General features: G+C 35.5%; 1 protein-coding gene across 1 annotated transcript in view; it reads left to right on the forward strand.

The window, feature by feature from the left end:
* The window catches only part of MMP16 (matrix metallopeptidase 16 (membrane-inserted)), a 325,438-nt gene that overhangs the window by 50,483 nt on the left and 255,871 nt on the right, over positions 1–19,084 (forward strand). The window lies entirely within an intron of this gene.

The following is a 19,084-nucleotide window of genomic DNA, read 5'->3' on the forward strand; positions in this document are numbered from 1 at the left end:
TAAATTACTCATATTCCTGTCTATTTTAGATATTTGAATCCCTTTCAGATATCTTCTCTGGCTAACTGTTGCTCTAACTGTAGTGACTTTTTATTATTCTTTACTCCTTAATGTGATTCTCTTTCCAGAAGACAATAATCTTTTGTAAGGATAGGTCAAATAATTGGGTAATGCTGCATACATATGCTTTGGTATGCAAATTCAGGATACTTTTAAGGAAAGCTTTGGTGACAGGTTGTTTGAACTTGTCCTTTTCAGTTTTGTTTAAGAATGATCTTGGTAGTGATGTTGGTTGCTCTGATTATTTTCAATCCCGACTGGCCTTAAATATCTCTTTTTTGATATGATTTTTTTTATCAACTGGAACCTGTAGATATAGCAAATATTAATGTCTTTCTTGAAGAGCACAGATAAACAGGCCTTATCAGACTCATTTACCTTCCACAGATCCAGAACTTAAAATTGCAGACTGAATCTTTTACATTTGGGCGGTGCATTTGCTGGAATGTGTTTTTAAGTGAACGTACATGTTGTTCTTTGTTTTATTCAAGCAATCGTTTTTTCACACATTGACAAAATACATTTCTTTTTAGTATCTATTTTTTTTATTCAGCACAGTAGCAGGTACTAGAGATATAAAAGTAAATAAGACAGAGTCTCTGTCCTCAAGAAATTATCACCTTCTGTTGGTAAAGACAGGTGAAGGTTCACACTTAGCTCCAGTGAGAACACTGAAGGCTTCAGCAGCACAGAGGAAGTCAGTGGCAGAACCAAGCCTTGAGAGACCAAGTCAGTGTTTGGCAAGTAGAGGAGAAAAGAGTGGAGAAATCCAAGAAAAGGGAGACAGTATGTGCAAAGGCATAAAGATGGTAGATCACCTGGCATATTTAGGAACATGCAGGGAGCTGAATATGTCTGTGGACTCAGGTATTAGATACGGGTGAGATTTAAAATACAGGATTTGTAAAGTAATCAGGGACCAATCATGAAAAGTGTTATAAAATATGCCTGCGAGATTGGGTAACAATGGAAAGACATTATAATCCCTCTCTTAGAAATTCCTCTTCTGTTTCTTCTTTCACTGTACTTATCAGGCAAGCCTCCAGGTCTGGGTAAACTCGAGTATCCATAGATCCTGTGCTTGCATCTAAGTAGTTGAACATCGCTGAAGAAAAACACAAATGTGGTGATTAGTCTCACTTTAAATTCATCATCCTAAATCTCAAACAGGCACTTAACCCTGCTGAATGTTCTGGTATGTTTGCTTTCTTACTATCTAAAATGATTATTTTATACCTTCTTCTCTTTCCACAAACGAGGACTTCTCTCGAAGTGAATAAATGTTAGCGATGATGATGATGATGATAATGAAGATGATAAAGATGACAGTTATTAAAATAGGGGTTGATGATGTTGAAACATTGTGCTGTCCCATCCTATCATATTATCAAGACATTGATTTTGTAATTATTCCTTCTCTACTCTTATAATACCAGTTTCTCTTTCTCCACTCAGTTCCTATTGGCATATAAGCATATATTCTATTTTGCTATTAACTTATTAAGGGGGAAAATTGCATTTTAGGAAGCCTAGTATTTTTAAGCACTCAACAACAATTTTATATGGATTTTTAAATATTTAAATCATAAAATGCATTTCACAGGAAAAAACTCTATAAATTTATAAAACATTGTAAAAAACTGACAATTGTAAACATTCTAATGAGGAAATGATTATGTTGGTATATGACCATTTAATTTATTCCAATTTAATTGGTGGCTAGAATGTAGAGTAGTCCTGTTTTATGTTGGAATTTCTGTGTTATATATCACTCTGCGCAAGATTAACCCAGGGCAAAATGGCATGTTTTTCAAATGGGTCAGTTCAGAGGATTCAGGACCAGTTTCTCATCAAAGCCATGTTTTTACTATTTATCTATTCAAAGAAAGGGAGACACTTTTTTTCTGGAATGATTTATTTGAAGCCGGCCTAGTAGCAGAGGCTGAGCTCTGGTGTTCCATTACAGTTCTATCTCGTTTGATTTGTCTAACATTGAAGAATCATAGAATTTTGATTCTTACAGTCTCTGTAGTCTCTGGGGAAGAAATCTTGAGGTCAGATAGTCTAAGCTTCCATTCAATATCCCTGACATAGTCACTTTTTGTGATCACTGCCCCTTTACTGTGTGCTTACAAAATTTCTCTGCTAGAATTTCTCCAGTGATCAATGTTCACTGGTCTGCAGTTTTGAAAATTCATCTCCTGCCAACCTTTTCAACACAGGTTTCACAATTGTTATGCCTCTAGGTTTTGGCTGCTTTCCTGTTCCATGTGACAACACAAATAATATCTGTCATGGTTATGTGATTGCATTTACTTGCAAATTGTTCCATTTCCCTCAGAATATAATTTGCCTGAGTTTAAAGATAACTGTAATGAATTCTTAGTCTCACCTTTTCTTTTCTTTCTTTCTTCCTTTTATTTCCTTTCTTCTTTTTTTTTTTAAGAGACAGGATCTCATTCTGTCTCCCAGACTGGAGTGCAATGACATAATCATAGCTTACTATAGCCTCAAACTCCTGAGCTCAAGGGATCCTCCTGCCACAGCCTCCAAAGTAGCTGGGACTACAGGTGTGTGCCATAACACCCAGCTCACTTTTAAAAATTGTTTTGTAGATACTGGGTCTCACTAGGCTGGTCTCGAACTCTTGGTGTCAAGTGATCCTCCCACCTTGACCTCCCAAAGTGCTGGGATTATAGGCGTGAGCCACCACTTCCTGCCCCAGTCTCACCTTTTCTATCTCAGGGCTTCAGTTCTCTCTTAATGGCATCCATACTACCTTTCACTATTTATGGTCATTTTCCTTGATAGAAAAGCAGAAACAAAATACAGGTTAAGTCATTCTGCTCATTGTGCATTCTGTTACAGCACATATGTTTCAAGCACTAAGTTACATATATATTCCTTGCTATTTGTCTTACACTGGCATGACATAAAAGCATTTTCTTGTTGTCCAAAGTGCAGATTATTGGGGATAATGATGATGAACTTAATCATGATACTGCTGCTGCTGCTGCTGCTGCTGCTGTGATGCTAATAATAATGATAATACTATTCCTAATATGATACCACTACAGCCCTGGGGATGATGACAGTGATAATACTACTACTGATATGATGTCAGCACCACTACACTCGCATGCCCACACACAGCACATGCACATTTAACTGAACATTAACTGTGTGCCATAAATTATGCAATTTATATATACTGTCTCATTTAATCTTCACTAAAGTTTCGTAAGCCATGTATTATCTCCATTTTATGGGTAGACAAACAGGGCTTAAATACCTCTTAGCTAGTAAATTGCTGAGCTGGTGTTCAAATTCCACCTTCTCTAGCACCAAAGCCTATTTATATGTAAGCATAATGCAATACGTACAAATTTTACATGTTTAAACTAACATCAGGTCATTTCTGTGAATACCAGGGAGAATAAGGAGGGAGACTGGATAACCGGTACAGGAGTCTATTATCTAGCAAGTGTTCTTGTGTTTGTTTTGTGGCTTCTCCTTTTACCACTTTACTTTTAAGCCAACATTTTCTATCTGGGACTCTCAATTTTGAGGTCTTTTCCATTTTAGTATTTGTGTTTCTTAGGGTCATACTAAAATACTTCTCTGGAACTTTGAGAATCAACTTTTTTTAAAATCCAAATCCATGAATGACAATGCCTGATGTACCATTCATAACCCATTCATAAGTACCATTCATAAGTATGTTATAAAATAATTCTATCAAGATTCTTCTTTTATACCCTTTACCAAACCATTTTTAATCCTAGCCAGAGTCAAATTTAGAAAGGTTCCTACATTTGCTTCCATAGTCCAAGTTATGGAAGAGTGGTGCAAAACATGCCAAAAATCCATCAATATTTTTCTTAGTATTTTAGAATTCTAGTAAGTCATAAGTAATTGAAGTTTCTTCTAAGTACTGTCTATTTTCCATCAGTTTTGTACTCTACAAATTGTCACTTCTTTCTTCTATCTGGTTAGATAACTTCTGATATACTCTCCCATAGAATATCATGTTTTCCCTCATCATTTGATGTTAAGCTCTGTTGGGATTTAAACCATAATCTAAATCCAAATTAAGTGTGTTTATTTACTTTAGTCTCATTCATTTATTATTGATACATCTAGCAAATGCCATGCACTATACCAGATCCTGGGTATACATAAAGGTAAATAAGATAGATGTACTCACTAATCTTTCAAATAGTTGTTGGAATATCTGGAACTTGTTTAGATTCTGATTCAAGTAAGACAGTGCTATCTAAGAGTTCTATTGGGAAGACAGTTAGTTATGTATAAATCATCAAATTGGATGAATACTAAAAGAGAAACCAGAAGACTGGGAAGGCACAAAAGAAAGAGATTTAACCTATTGTAGAAACACCAATATGCACTGCTTTCCTTGAGTCTGTTCTGTAAACTCTTTAAGGAGCCCTCCCTTACCAGCAAGTACAGTGGCTTCTTGCTGCCTATTATATGTAACTGAGTGCTTCAGTCTGGATGTCTGTTTCTTACACTTAGGGAATTCTGCTTAGATCCTCCATCCCAAGGTCCTGTGAGAAATAGCCTGTTTTTGTGTAGCGGATGCAACAAAGAACCATGGCAGGTGTTCAGTGCTTTTCAGTGTGGGAGGCGATGCACTGGGCATGGAGAGAATAGAAGAATAGTGAGTAGGGAAATTAAAAAACAAAGAGCAATAAAGGAGTGAGGAATTTGAGAAGAAATGGAGAAAGAAATACTTATTGGCATGAGAATGAACACAAATAATGCATTTACATAGATGTCTGTTATATGGATGGGAAGGAAAATCTAAACATTTGCTTAAAATCCACATGTTTGGAAGACTGGACCAACAATTGACTAATTGACTTCTGGGAAGAAATTGACTTCTAAGGAACAAAGGAAGTTGAGTTATTATGCCTTCCCCGACTCCCACCATTTTAACCAGAACAGCTTCTCTTTTGTCTCTTTTATGTACTAGAGTTCCTATTAAGACTTCATTTGAACAAGGAAGAGAATTGTCTGGGGAAAAAAAGTATGAAAATCATGGAATTAAACTACATGCTCCTTATCTTCTTGTTTTCTTTGTGTCTGGCATACTGTAGGCATGTTTGTTGAATACATGAATGACTGAATTTTTGATGGAAAATGTGTTGTTCTCTGAAGATCCTGGTATAGCAGGATCTTCTATTTTATACAGATAAAGGCTTATTCGAATCTAGCTTTTTTGTATTTAAATAATACTAAAAACTGCAGTTTCTTTTCTTTGACCTCTTTATTCGCACTGCTCTGTAATGATTATTTACCACTGTCATTGAATAGGAACGTGATGTGAATTTTAGAATCAGTTACAGATTTCTCTCAAAATATTTTGCCCTAAGCTCTATATTTTTAGCCTTTTACTTATTTATTAATAAACTATTAGGATTTATACAAATTTGACTATACTGAATATAATATAACCTAAATTTGCTCATGAATTTTCCTTTCAATATTTAGGAATAACTTCATTTCATCATGTACTATATCTTATAATTCCACTAAATCTTAATTTTTTACATACAGAGGAAAATATGCAACTAACTTTGAGATGCCATTGTTTTTTATGCATTTAGTGAGCATGTATTAAGTGCTCACTACCTTCCAGCTAAGATATCTTCCTTGTGCTAAATGCTGGCTATATAAAAGGTAGATGTGGGTCTCAGTCTACAAAAATTCAGTCTTGTGTGAGGAGGCAGACACTTTAAGTACAAGAGTGTTATGTCATCAGTCTCTTTTGGGTATTGTGAGGATACAGAGAAATCATAGTAAATGGGAGAGAGTTTTAGGTAAAGGAAAGTGCTTAAGAGCTGAAGTGAGAAGATTTAGATTTAAGACTTGGCCACTACTAGGTGTGTCTTAGAGAAGTTATTTAATCTTTTTTTCCTCTCATTTTTCTCAGCTATAAAATGGCAATGGATGATCCCCAAATTTTATAGGAATTAAATGGTCATGTTTTCTAAAGTGTTTTGTGACTTACACATACTATACAAATGTTAGCTTTCTATGTGTTATATGGAAAAGCATATAAAACTTCGTAATATTATAGGCAAGTGTCAAATAGCAAAATGTGGGAATGACTAAGAATGACATCTTACTTGCCCACAAGTGCCATGTAAGCTAGCATTCATCATATAAGCATCTTCCTTCTGTATGCATATTAATCTCCTGTGATCTTCCAGCATTTGGGACTATTTTAGAACAGTTATTAGATTCTCAACTTGTGACCAGTTTCTGTGAGGAAATGTATAAAGCAAAGGTTTTCAGAAGTCACGAAATAGCAATTTGAAGATAATTGCTACTGATTCAGCATGATTGAAATCCAAATGATAAAGTTGGGTAGAAAAAGGCTGCAATATATTCCTTTTTTCATGCTCTAGGGCCTCCCATTAAACAACTGAACAGTTTACTCACCTTAGGTAGGCACATTTCTTTTGTGGTTTTATAATCCACTAAATAGATGATCTCTTAGAAAAAAATAAGTGGAACTATACTGATACAAGACAATTTACTCAAATTTGTGAAATGCCCATTTTACCAAAGTAGGAGGGAACTCAGGAAAATGGGGATGCCAAATGGGTGGAAGTACAATGCCATAAAAAGAGCCCTGGATAAGGTGCCAGGAGACCTGGCTCTTATGTAATTAGATGATAATTTTCACTATGTTGTCTGATCTATAAAATGATAAATTTATACTACAAATAAATTTAAATAATCTCTAAAATTGCCAATGACACATGATTTTATGAAGACTCATTGAATCCCAACTTGAAGACCACTTTATTTCAACTGAGGAAAAGTATGCCAAAGAATAGCATGTTCTCTAGTAACTAGATGATGTTAGTCAGATGGATACAAACATAGTTATAGTTGATAGAATTAGGGAACTGGAGGCCAATTAAGAATTTATCTACTCTACTGGTTTCCTTCAGTCTGATGAATATAAACATAGTTAGAGATGCCAGAATTAGAGCCCTGGGGGAAATTAAGACTTTATCTACTCTACTGGTTCCCACCAGGGGTGGTACAAATTGGAGAGAGAATTTGGAAGTTTTAGGGGTGTTTTTTGTCACAATAATGGGGGCACCTGTAGTGTTGTGGGGGGCAGAGATGCTAAAGGTCTTCCAGTGTTTGGAATTGCCCTATACAGTGAATTGCCCCTCACGGAATGCCAGTGGTGTTCCATTAAGAAATATCAATAGAACAAGATCTCATTTTACAATTGATAAAGCAGTTCTAAGAAGTAAAGGATGACAGTACTGATTGCTGAGCATTTGTGGTTTATCCAGGATTTCCTTGATTCTCAGGTCATTGAACTCCATTTCTTTGTTTCCTTAATGCCTCAGTTGTCAGTATAAATTTGTTTTCACCTGCTTAGGAAAACTGCAGCATCAAACACTATAAGGTTACCCAAAAGTTATCTAAAATGTTATGCCATTTGTCAGCTTTTTGTTCTAGTTACATTCCTTGTTTCCAAAACATAAATCTCCCTGCAGTCATGGATTTGCCAAATGTGATATCCTCAAAGAACAAAGATGAAGTGATTTTGGAGGGTAGTGTGCTTGTTTGTTTATCTTAAGGTACTTTCAGACTATACTAGAAATGTAATCAAAGATTCTTTCCTATGTAAGTCATCTCTTCTGCTACAGAGTCTTCTCTAACTTGTCTAAATCTCCATAAAAGTTTCACACATATTTTACTAGGTTTCCCCACCACGACACTTACAACTGCATTGCGATTACCCGGTTAATGGTCTCTCTCTCCCATTAAACTATGAGCTCTCTGTGATCAAGAACTGTGCTTATTCACCACTGAATTCTCAGGGCCTCTTGAAGTTTTTGGTTTTCATAGTATTTTGAATATTTGAAACCCTAAATGGAAAATTCAGAATGGATTTGGAGTCAGAGAGCATGGTGGAGACCACATCTCTGCTAAATTTATGGTCTTGTGAACTTGACCTCACTAGGACTCAGTGTCTTTATCTGAAAAATGGAAATGGTAGAGTTTGTCCACCTGAGAACTGAGTTTGAGAACTGATGAGAATGAGTGCTCGGGTACATTAATTATATTCAAATTAAACATTTCTGCAGTAAAGTTAAAGGATTCTGTTCTATATAAAAGGATTTAGATAGCATCAAATAGGGAATATTTTGATCAGCCTAGCTTCTCAGATCTCAAATTTCATCATGGTATAGATACTTGGGGACAGGAAATGGTAACCAATACAAGATGGTGTCTTGCCAAGTCATCAAAAATTCTCAGGGCTTTCTTTCCCCAGTATCTGAAACTGGCATGGTTTTCTTTTTACGTTTGTATAAACTGTCTAAGATCTGGGTTCAGGGCACTATTTTTCCAATACATTATATTTTCGTATTAGCTCCATGTTATGTAATAATACTTAGACATCATATAAGAGCAGCACACTGCCACGGTGTAATGATGACTAGTCACTGGCATGGCAGTCATGTATGTGCTGTGCCAAGACCCAGGGGATTCTAAGCTTGGCAGGCCTGGCCTTGGCCTGAATCATACCCCAAAGAATTGTTCTGAGGATTGAGATAATCACTTGAATGTGCCTGACATTTAGGAGGTGCTCGATTCGTAATAATACTTTTTAGTGTTTACTCTGTCTCTATTTCTAATACTTTAAAACATGTAAAATATCTGTAAATGATCTAAAATATGGACTTCTATTTCTGTTAAATACTTATTGGGTGCTTTCTTATGTCTAGCACTGACCTAAAGTCATATATATACACACAAACATGCACACACACATATGATATATATGTCATTTTTGTAGGGAGGTTGGGGCAGAAAAGGGTATGAGTCATGCACATTAGATATTTTGTGGAGGATTTGTAAGCACCAACCCCTGAGTGGGGGGTGTTATGGATTGTGTTGTGACCTTGAAAAATTCATATGCTGAAGTCCTGACCCTCAGTACCTCAGAATGTGACCTTATTTGGAGATAGGATCTTTACAGAGGAAATCAAATTAAAATGAAGCCATTAAGATGGGCCCTAATCCAATATGAGTAGTGTCCTTATGAAAAGGAAAAATTTGGACACAGAAACATACATAGAGGGAAGATGATGTGAAAGACATAGGCAGAAGATAGCTATCTACAAGCAAAGGAGAGAAGCCAGGGTCAGATTCTTTCCTCACAGCCCTTAAAAAGAAACAGCACCTGCTGACGCCTTGCTATTGGACTTCCAGCCTCCAGACTGTGAGATAATACATTTCTGTTGTCTAAGCTACTCAGTCTTCAATACTTTATGTCAGCCTGAGCAAATTAATATGTGGGGTGGGTGGGGAATTTGTCCACAGAGAGTCCTCCTCTGCCTTGGCTCTCCTATAATTTAAGGCCTATTTTAAGTAACATGCCAGCACAGTTTATACATACTGTGATACATTTGAGAGGATAAATGTCTTTGGAAAATTGAAGTCGGTGTAGCTAGATATCTAAAAAGGCAAGAAAAAGTGAATTGTTTTTTAGGAAATTGCATCTTTCTTTATGTTTTATTTGTTTTAGAACATATTCATTGGGACAATGGAAAATGACATTATAATGCACTGAGCAGAGAGTCTTTATTCTCACAAATTGATTTTCTATATCTGTAATTTATATAGAAGTGTGATGACAAAGATAGTGGTATATCAGCACTGCTCTTGAAGTCAAAAATTTTAACTTACACCAAAATTCCCAGTTACCTGAAAAGAAGGTTTTAACAACAAAGGAAGCATTTATAATGCTTGCAAAGCCCAAAGAAACATAGAAATCTAAAACGGAAACAGCCAACAGCCTATATAACTGCCACTATATTGATAGAAGCCAGCAAACCTGAATATGCAGATTCTAAGTAATAAGCCCTTCTTCCAGCAAGGGGCCTCAAGGTATATAGTTTCTGCCTAATGAATGCAAAAACAATAAAACAAAAGTGGGTAGTTTAACCTTTGTTTCTGATGGAGTTCCAGAAGAATGCTTTAGAGTTTTATGAAGTGTAATATTGGTAGACAAGTCCATATTACCATGCCACACTCTTGGAAAGCCTTGAGAATTAAATCAAATACAAACACAATCTGCGAAAAGGGAATATTTTTTAAGTCTTATCTTTTCTTGCTTTAAAAAATGTGGACATAGTTTTATTTTCTCTGTTAAGCCTGTTGTGTGCCTCCATCCCATAAAACACGTGATAGTCTTCTGTAGAGCTAAATTCAAGTAAATTTTATTATTTATTAAGAAGTTTTTATTTTGTATATTTCCCATACCCACCCTTTTCCTGTAACAATACATCTCACTGTTGAACATAGTCCTAAGTGTGTTTTATAATTTTGTTTGTCTGTTTTTGTTTTTGGCTAGAGTGGAACTTTGGCTTGGATTGATTAAGGTTCAAATGTCAGTTTATTCCCAAGCATTGAAGTATCTATATTTTGGCCCTGTGTAAAACACTGTAATGCAGAACAAGAGAGACATAGTCTTTTGCTTTAAGGAGCTCATGGTCTTTAGAACTGAGTTGCGTAGTGCCTAAGTAACTTTGGCCAGGTTACTTTTTGAATCTTAAATTAAGTATAACCTCATGAGGTTGCACTGGAGATTAAATGATGTAATGTGTCTATTGTGCTAACTATGGTGCCCAGTACATAGGATACACTCTTCCTTTCTTTCAACAGTAGATGGTTATATGGTGTGTTTATGTGTATACATACATATTTATATATATAACATACCTAATGGAAAGTGCTTTGAGGTACTTCTCTAGTATGAGATATGATGATGATCCATGATCTCCTTTGCTTGGTATCTTTTTGCTCAGTGGTTTACAGAGTCCGAATGGGAGAAGGAATTTTAATTGAGTGGCTGGTAGAAAACATATCCTTAATAGTGAGGTAGAAAGAGAAATATTGACTATATTAGCAAGCACGGGCAGTAAAAAATGAGCAGTAGGATGAGAGTTTAGGGCAGAGGTGGGGACCCTGCAGGCCACGTGTGGCCTTTGAGGCCCTTAGGTATAGCCTTTTAACTCAATCCAAATTTTACAGAACAAATCCTTTTATTTTTGCTAATGCATTTTGTTCATCTTTATATTTTTATTTTATTTTAAAAATGGACACATTTAAAATACCAAAGAATAAAATAAGCTTCAATGAAATAATCCTCCCAGACTGACTGGCACAATTAGAACATTAGTAAGCCATAAGGGTTAAATTGACAGCTGCTACACTCATGATTTAGTTCTAACTTCCCCGGCTTGACTGGCACTGCTACCACACGAGGCTAGTTGGTGAGAGTTTAGGGGGTCGAGTACACCAGTCTTTTATCAGCTTTGACAACAGTGCCCTGTGTTTCTGTTTGAAATGGAATTTGTGAATAGTTGCACAGCTCGACAGTATTTTTTAATTGTATCTGTTTAACAGTCCATCATGTCAAAGAAGACCAAGAGAATGCTTAAGGATGAAAACAGATTTTTAATGAGGATTGGTAATTGCAATATTATCTTGTTTCTGCTAAAGATAAGACGATTTGCTTGCTTTGTGATACTGCAATGTCAACGTTAAAGAAATTCCATGCTCATCAGCATTATAAAACTCATAAGGACCACAAATATTTTAAATTAGAGGAAGAGGTGCAAATGGTTGTATTGCAGAAATTAAAAGATAAGAAGCAACAGCAAAGACAATTCTTTCAAGCAAATAAGATCTGGAAATAATGCCACTGAAGCAACTTATAAAGTAGCTTATATACACGGGAAAAAAGGGAAGCCATTCAGTGATGTAGAACTTGTGAAAGAATGCATTGTTGAAGTTGTAGGATGCTTACACTCTGATAATGTTTCAAAGTACAAACAACTGCCTCCTTCAAGGAGAACCATCACTGATCAGCAGCATGAATTAGCCTTCAACTTAAAAGAACAACTTTATGCAATATTTCAAAAGGAATATATATATTATTCAATCGCATTGGATGAATCAACTAATACCACTGACTCGGCACAGGTTTTATACTTCATTCAGGTCATAACAAAAGATTTTCTTTGCTATGAAGAGTTACTTGCTTTGGCCACTCTTGCAAACAGAACACAGGGCATGTATATCTTCAACAATTTTCAAAATAAATGTCATGAAGATGGACTGAATTTGGTAAATTTAGTGAGTGCATGTATAAACAGTGCACCTTCCATGACAGGAAAACATGAAGGGTTTGTTGCACAGATAAAAAAAAGTATTAACAGATCCAGATGCTCTCATTTCTTTTCATTGTATCTTGCATCAGCAAAATCTCTGAGCTAAAGCAACTGTTTTAAGTGACATTTTGCAACAAGTTATAAGTATTGTTAACTATATTCCGTGCAAATGCAACACGACATCATCAGTTTTGTAACATGCTAAAGATGAAGAATGAGGTATTCAGTGTGGATTTGCTGTATCATTCTAAAGTGCATTGGCTATTGCAGGGACAGGTGTTAGCCTAAATTTTATCTCTGTAAGAATAGATAGTTTAATTTTATGAAGAACAGAATCAGCACTGTGAATTATTGAAAAAACATTTCTATAATAATTCAGCAATTCTGTGTGATACCATGTCAAATCGAAATGACTTGAATATTTCTTTGCAAGGTAAAACTAAATCTATATATATGTGGCAACAAATCCAAGCATTTATTTGAAAAAAGCTATCTTTTTTCAAAACACTTTTTCTTCCAAAGGATATTTTGAGTGAACATTTTCCCCAATTAGCAAAGGTCACTGATGAGCAGGGTGATATATGCAAATCATTTGAAGAATATGCAGCTGTTATAGACCTATTAATTGGAGAATATAATGGAAGGTTCACTGACTTTGAGAATCATGACATCACACTCAAACTAGCATTTCAGCCTTATCTAGTTGATATCACCAAGGCTGCTAAGAAATTACAGATGGAATTGATTAAGCTCTCAGTAGATGACATTTTAAAGTCATTGCTTGATGCTAAGAAAGATGCAATTAAAATATGGAAAAATGCAGAATACCCACACCTTCGGCAACATGCCCCAAAAATGCTTTCTTCCTTTTCGACCACTTACTGCTGTGAATCTACGTTCTCCTACCTAACCCAAATAAAGATGTCCTTAAGGTCACAAAATGACTGATACCCATTTAGAAGAACAACTGAAACTGTGGACCTCCATGCTACAAACAAATATTCAAATTCTTTCCAACAAAAAGCAGACAGAACAAAGCCATTCATTAAAAAGTTAGTTAACTTTAAAGTTAACACATAGTCTTCACTTTTTGTAATTATTAAGTACGTACTGGTTAGATTTTTTTACAAAATAATGTACATTTTTACATATATCTAATTGAAGTTTCTTGAATGTGGCCTTATTTGATTGCAGCTAAATTAATGGAGCCTTCCAACATGAAAAGGTTCCTGGTTTAGGGGATTGCAGTTTATAGAGGTATAGTGCTGTTATAAAATGTAGAGTTTTTTTCCCCTTCATAAAATTGGAGTGCTGAATATACAGTGTTTTGGGGAGCTAGGTAATATGACATGATTGTCCATGGGAAATAATTTTTGAATCAAAGATAGGTATATTTGTCTCCTAAATGTTTTCTAATCTCAATAACCCAAATAACCCAAATCACCCAAATCAGTACAGATGTAACCCACGGTGCATAACTATCTACAAGCAATCGTGGTAAAATGATTGTTTATAGCGATGTTCTTGAGACCAAAGGGAATGAATAAACTAGAATCGGTATTTCTGCTTAAAAAAGCAGAGAAATTTATAGTGTTTTTGAGGCATATTTTCAAGAAAAGGGTTAAATTCGTTCAGTATTTAAAAATACAGTGTATTCCTTTGCATTTGTTGGGCCCACGGAAATGAGCTGTCAGGGTGGTTGCATACAAGGAACTTGTATGTTCATTATCTGAGATCACTAATGAAAGCACTAGCCAATTAAGATATTAGAAGACATATATATGACTTAAAGGAATAATGCCCATCAAATGGAAACAGTTTCCTTTTTCCTTTTTTTTTTTTAAGACAGAGTCTCACCCTGTTGCCCAGGCTAGAGTGCCATGGCATCAGCCTAGCTCACAGCAACCGCAAACTCCCAGGCTCAAGCAATCCTACTGCCTCAGCCTCCCGAGAAACTGGGACTACAGGCATGTGCCACCGTGCCCAGCTGATTTTTTTCTATATATATTTTTAGTTGTCTGGCTAATTTCTTTTTATTTTTAGTAGAGACGGGGTCTCGCTCTTGCTCAGGCTGGTCTCGAACTCCTGACCTCGAGTGATCCTCCCACCTCGGCCTCCCAGAGTGCTAGGATTACAGGTGTGAACCATGTGCTCGGCCTGGAAACAGTTTACTTTTAAGATACTGACAGATTGAGGCCTGATAGACAATAGTTAAAGGATCTGTTAACTGAGGAACAACAAAATTCATCAATAAAACATGAAAATTTTCAGTGGTATAACTATGTTTATATATACTCTTTTTTTCTAATTTTTAATCTAGTTGCTAAGTTTCATCCAACTGTCATTGGTTGAAATGTTGATTTTTTTCCCTAACAATTTTGGTTAATTGGCTTTTTTTTTGGCAGAAGTAGGAGAGCTCTTTTCTTTGAATTTTATGTGTAAATTGATAAAGTTATTTAGGATGTTAAACTATGGAGAGATGAAATCCTGTTCTTATTGAATAAAACATAAGTGCGCAGTTAGGGCTCTACAAAATATAGAAATATCAATATACACTTATTTTAGCAACCTATTCATAAACTGTCTATAATTGACTCTAGAAATCAGTAAAAAAATAAACTTTTAGGTGAAAAAAGTAAGATGAATTGATGTCTTAAGTGGCAAGGAAAGTAAGTCTTTTTACTTTCATTATGTTTTAATTTTTTCATTTTGTAAAAAAAGAAACATGCATTCCTTAAATATGAGTGTTTTCTGAGGAAAATATATCATATGAATGACAATACAGATAAGAAATCTTGTATTTTGTTTTTTTTGCGAAGTGGTAGAACCAGGTTATAGAAATATAGTACAACTGGAAATATAACAAAAAAGAAATATGATTTTTATGATTTCAGGTATTCTTATTGTTCCATTGCTTTCCAATGATATCATTGTGGGCTTGTTTTTTCTGTCCCTTTTATTGTGCATCTTTTGAATACATAGCTTTTACCTCACTTGGTCAACTGAGTTAAACTAATCCTTTTACCTTTAACCAGTAGCAGTAAGTAAAGTTTTTAGAGGCAGGACAAGGAAGGAACAATGAATCGATTTACTGGATTATGACTTCTTCATGCCAGTTTTCCAGACTGACTGAATTTGGGTTTTGATCATAATCCTGAAGGACAGAATCTCAAATGCCATAATCCCAAATGTTGAAATCCTGAAAGATAAAAATCCTTAAAGTCTAAAATTGTTAACATCTGAAATCTCTAAAATTACAATCCCAGAAGATTAAAATCCCAAATGTTGAAACTGTGAAAGCCAAATTCTGGGGAAAGGATTAGTGTGTTTGCAGTTGTACCCAGGATAGTTGCATCATGCTAGGTGGAACTATAACCTTGTTATTGTCTTTGTTAGGAAATTAAATACGGTTTAAGGATATATGTGGGTGCCAAGTGGACAAGGGGTGGATTTGTGGACTTAATTTTAGGTGTCAGCTTGACTGGATTAAGGAATACCTAGAAAACTTGTAAGGCATTATTTGGGTATGTCTGAACATATTTCCAGAGGAGGTTAGTGTGTCAATCTGAGTGGACTAGGTGGGAAAGATTTGCCCCCAGTGTGGGCGGGCACCATCCAATCAGCTGAGCCCTGGAGAGAGCAAATAGAGAAGAATACAGAATTGGATTCTCTGAGAGCTGGGACAGACTTTTCTTCTGCTACCTTGGCTGTCAGGAATTTGACATGATGAAAGTGCATTATCACAACGTTGGCTTTGTGTATAAGCGTTGTGCACGTATGTAAAAATGTCAAGACTTCCCCCGTAGATGAAGAGATGTCATTTTTGTACATCTGCACTTGTGAAACATAAAATTTCTCCAGATCTCAGCTCTTCGGGTGACTGCATATATGGTGGTGATGGATTTCCTTGAAAGACTTAGGTTGTCTGTCGTGGTGTTCCAGATGACTGCAGTTATAAAGCTGGGTGCACCAACCATGGTGATATGTATACATTTCCCTTTTTGACCTATTTCTTTATGAATATGGTTTGTCTGCTCATAATTGTTATACCTGTGTGACTGACATTAGTATACCTGTGTTTATGCTTGCAAAAATATGTATGCTATTATTGCCTCTTTTATTGTGTAAAGTAGCCTGTGAAGTGTTCTGTTGTGTTTTATGTTTCTCAAATAAATCCCCTTTGAAAAATGTAAACAAATATCTTTTAAAGAATTTTTGAATTATTTTTTCCAGTATTATATTTTCAGGATTTTGATCTTTCAAGATTTCAACATTCAGGTTTATGGCTTTCGGTATTGTGTCTTTTGGGATTATAATTGGATCCCACTGAACTCTTAGGCAATCCAGCTTCAAGTCAGATTGTTTCTGTTCTCATTGAAAACATTGATGGGTACGGTGGAGTGCTGGGTAGTAGCTGAAGCTTAGCGACAGGACCAACAGGTACCATAAGCATTTGTACCTCTGACTAAAATAGTCTTCAAAATAATCAGTATTTTGTCCATCTGCATAGTATTTAATGGAATCAATGTTCTATTGTTACCATGGTTATAGTCCTAATGGTTGGGGATTTCTTTCTTCTTTCTTTTTCTTTTCTTTTTTTGGGGGAGAGGGAGCTATTATATAAAAGGTTAGGGTGGAACCCTCTGTACATATCACTTTTTCCATAATTTTAAATTATTTGTCTAGGATTGATTCTCCAAAGTACTATTGCTATTTTGGACTGTGATAGTTGTTACCAAATTGCTTCACAGAAGGGATGCAACAACATCAAATGCCTTCAATTGCACACACACTGCATCCTCACCAGTGTATGTAGGTTATCATGTTAATTTTTATTCTTCTCTTTTAATACTTTCATCAGTTTTTGTTCTAATCATTATACTCTCTTTGAGACATTTCCATTGAGAACTCATCCAGTTTCCTAGCTTTAATGCATCTTTTACTGATGTGTAACTTTGGCTAGGCAAAAAGTATCCAGATACATGTATACTATATATAGAGAGCATCCATCTGTAGCTTTTAAAGATCCTGGCACTGGAGTTAGACAGACAAGGGTTTGGATGACAGTTCAGCCACAGGACAAGGCACTTAACCCCTTTGTACCACAGTCTTTGTTTTCTTCATCTGTACTGTGGAAGTGATGAAAGGAAGGAAGGAAGGCAGGAGGCCCGCTTCCTCATGCAGCTACCATGTGAGGTTCTTTGAATTTTTATGATGATGATAAAATTATTGTGGTGTTGTAAATGGGAGATGAAATCTGTGAATCATGGCTATGCAACTTACATACATTAGATAGAACTCAACCAATTATTTTGATTTAATTACTTTATGTGATTGACAGTTCTTTTTTTTTTCCCTGCAGTATTCCAAGTTTTATATACTATACTTTCTCCATATAAAAAGAAATGACAACATTTCTAAGTTGTTGAAATAGGAGAACAATGGTAACATGATTCATTTTGCCCAGGTCAGAAATGAAAATATAATTTTCTCAGTTATAAGCTCTGTCTTCCATCATATTGTAAACAGTTATTTAACATTTACTGTGCACCAGGCAGTGTGAAAATCACAGGAACAAATTTTGCTCAAAAGACATACTTTGTTCATAGAAGGTTTTATTTAGCCTTGCTTTTTTTAGTGATTCCCTTTGTTTTAGAACAAAGCACAGCTAACACAATGGGAGAGATTTAGGGAAGGAGAATGAGGGTTTAGGCAGAGAGATTTTTCAAGTCAGGGAGAGACTTGATGTGGTATTAAACAGGACTTAGTTTGCCTTACAGCTGATTCACTGGAAACTCACTTTGGTAACTTATTCATAGTTTTTTAGAAATTGAAAGCCTATTTTAGCCATTGATCTTAAGTATAGGTTTCTGACTACAGAAGTAGGTGCATTTTAATCATCTTTCTTCTTGAAGGTAGGCAAGAAAGGAAATTTTATTAACCCAGTAGAGGTATTAACACAGGCAGCCTGGACAAAGCAATTAAGAAGTAAAAGGAGATGTGAAGCAAGTCCTGCCAAAAGAAGAATCATTGAATTTCCACTTGCCTAGCTTCAGGCGGTAAAGCTGGATGCCTTTCTTATGTTCTGGCTCTTCCTCACCGTTAGCCTACCCTTCTATTCCTAGAAAGTATTTTTCTTTCAGAGTTGAGAAGTAACTTAACTGACCCTAATATTGTCTTCTATTTAATTGAAAAGTAAATGTCCTGAGACAAAGTTCTGGCATTGTTTCTTTTTGCATTACATTTAGTAGGAGATCCAATATATCCCATAGGGAGTGCACTCTGTTAATGTTTATAAAATGAAATGCTAGGGTATTTGTTCATTTAGTCCAATTAACAAATATTTATTCAGTGCATAGTTTTTATACTGAGTCCTTACAATGCAATGTGGAAGAAAGTAAGCTTATATTCTAGCAGAATTTATGACAATAAGTTATACATAAAATTAGAATGAGCTTTACTGTCAAAGATGTTAAGCCCCATAAGTGATAAATCCCTTAGAGGGCATTAATCTGTCTAGAAAGATTTAATATTTGTTAGGCACATGGAATATGCCAGTGAGAGTGGAAAGTAATTATAAACTAGATTTAACTTTTTATTTATTTGTATTTTTATTTCCTCATAAGCTATGCTTTTTGCACCTACTTCAACATAGATATGATCTCTAGTAAATGATCGCAACTACTGGAGGAGGACTCCTTCTTCTGGTCTACTCTACGTTGTACAGATTTCTAGAGTGCATTGTCCATATGTATTTACTATTGTATGTGCATAGGTGACTTCCT

The sequence above is a fragment of the Propithecus coquereli genome, unplaced genomic scaffold (assembly GCF_000956105.1).
Source record: "Propithecus coquereli isolate 6110/MARCELLA unplaced genomic scaffold, Pcoq_1.0 Scaffold2, whole genome shotgun sequence".
Lineage (NCBI taxonomy): Eukaryota > Metazoa > Chordata > Mammalia > Primates > Indriidae > Propithecus > Propithecus coquereli.